We start from the raw sequence: 2361 nt of genomic DNA, 5'->3' as shown, positions 1-2361 counted from the left end.
AGGCTGAGGTGGGAGTATCACTGGAGCCTGGGAAGTGGAAGCTGAGATCACACAGGTTACACCACTGCACTCCAGCCTGGGTGACAGCAAGACAAAAATAAATTGCGGAATACAAGCAATGTTATGCTAGAAGAACATAGTATTTGTGATAGATGTTATAATTGAATATGAATGATACTTTATTTTTTCTTAACTTTACCTTCCACCAGCTCACTCCATGAATGATACTTTTGTGCCATAAAGCAGCATCCAGAATGCTAAGTCATTACTGCTTTCTGGAGACATGTACAGCTTTTTCACTCTACTTGCCCTTGCCCTTTGGAAGCCTGAGTTACCTCTTCTTTTCCATGCTTAATTATTAAGTCTTAGGGATCTGATATCCTCAGCGATGCTTACAACCGCTTGCTGTTTTTTTTTTTTTTTTTTTTTTTTTTTAAAATATAGGGTCTCACTCTGTCGCCCAGGTCGGAGTGCAATAGCGCAATCTTGGCTCACTGCAACCTCTGCCTCCTGGGTTCAAGCGATTCTCCTGCCTCAGCCTTCAGAGTAGCTGGTATTACAGGCATGTGCCACCACGCCAAGCCAATTTTTGTTCTTTTAGTAAAGATGGGGTTTCACTACGTGACAGGCCTCGAACTCCTGGCCTCAAGTGATCTGCCTGCCTTGGCCTACCAAAGTACTGGGATTACAGGTGTGAGCCACTGCGCCTGGCCTACTGGCTCTATTTTTAAATTAATTTTACATTTCAAGATAATTCACTGACTAAAGTTTGTGCCACTTATTCTAGGTGTAGAAATTGTGCTTGTCAGATGCGTGGTTTCTGATTTGGTATATTGACTGATGTGCTTACAAGAATCTTTATACCAAAATAGTGTGTTAACATCAAAATTAATCTGTTCCCAGCATGGGAGACCTGTCATCGATGACAGTTCCCAAACCAGCTATTGTCTAAGAATTATTAAGATTTGACTTGGGATAACTTTTTGGGTAATATATTAGGCTAAGTTAATTTGAAGGAAGTTTTACTGTAAATCAAAACAGGACCACTAAAGTACTGAAATATAATTATTTAAAAACCGCCCCCATTTTTTGGTGAACAAAGCTGAAATGAGGCTGTAATGGAGAACCTCCTTTCACAGAATGGTTAAATGTCCTTTAAGAGTTTCATTATGTGTTTTTATAACTTGACTTATAGTGAATGAACTAAGGACTCTGTCATAGTTCCGATCTGCTTATCAACCTTGCAAAACTTGGAGTCTATTTGGAAATAAGTAAGAACACAAACTGCATTTAGGGATGAGTTCAGTCAGGTTCTATAGGGTTAGACCTATACTTGCTTTGAGTATGAAAGCACAATTTTTTAATATATAAACTTTATTTTAGAGTAGTTTTAGATCACTGGGTGTGGTGGCTCATACCTGTAATCCCAGCACTTTGGGAGGCCAAGTCGGGCGGATCATGAGGTCAGGAGTTTGAGACCACCCTGACCAACACGGTGACACCCTATCTCTACTAAAAATACAAAAAATTAGCCGGGCATGGTGGTGCGTGCCTGTAATCCTAGCTACTAAGGAGGCTGAGGCAGGAGAATTGCTCGAACCCAGGAGGCAGAGGTTGCAGTGAGCCGAGATTGCGCCATTGCACTCCAGCCTGGGCGACAGAGTGACACTCCATCTCAAAAAAAAAAAAAAAAAAAAAAGTTTTAGATCTACAGAGACATTGCAAAAAGAGTACAGAGTTCCTGTATACACCTCACCCACCTGTATACCTATTGTTAGTATCCTACATTACTGCAGGATATTTGTCACAACTAAGGAACCAAATTTGATACATTACTATTAACTAAATCCCACAGTTCAGATCTTTAGTTTTTTTCCAAATATTATTTTCATTCCAGGATCCCACAATTACATTCAGTTATGTCTCTTTAACCACCTCAGATGTTTTTGTTTTTAATGACTTCAGATTCCCAACCTTTTTAACTTTTTTCACGTCAGACGGGTAATGTCCTGATGTAACAAGGTGTGAAGGAGGCACATCTCACACAGAAGTGTGAAAGCCCAGTCATCACGCTTATGAACTACAGAAGGATCTCACACTTGTTTTTGATGACCATGACAGTGTTAAGGGGTACTAGTTGGTTTTGTAGAATGTTTGTAAGGTGACGTTTTCTGATTGTTTTCCTTCTGGTCTTAGGAGGAAGACCACAAAGGGGCATTTTCATCACATCAAGGGTGCATATTTTTAATAGGGCTTATCACTCATTATATTAATACAAATTTTGATCACCTGGCCAAGATAGTGTTTGCCAGGTTACTATAAATTTTTTTTTCCTCTTTACATATTGTACTCTTAAAGCAA

At 39.6% G+C, this 2361-nt stretch overlaps 1 non-coding gene across 1 annotated transcript; it reads right to left on the bottom strand.

Moving 5' to 3' along the window:
- Positions 1-1991: 1991 nt before the first annotated feature.
- LOC115934487 (small nucleolar RNA U13) lies at positions 1992-2092 on the bottom strand. The gene has a single exon (XR_004070278.1). It is a non-coding gene; the product is annotated as a small nucleolar RNA U13 (small nucleolar RNA).
- Positions 2093-2361: the final 269 nt, after the last annotated feature.

The sequence above is a fragment of the Gorilla gorilla genome, chromosome 3 (genome assembly GCF_029281585.2).
Source record: "Gorilla gorilla gorilla isolate KB3781 chromosome 3, NHGRI_mGorGor1-v2.1_pri, whole genome shotgun sequence".
NCBI classification, from domain to species: domain Eukaryota; kingdom Metazoa; phylum Chordata; class Mammalia; order Primates; family Hominidae; genus Gorilla; species Gorilla gorilla.
The sequence above is the reverse complement of the archived record's forward strand: the minus strand, read 5'-3'. Positions and strand labels throughout refer to the sequence as shown.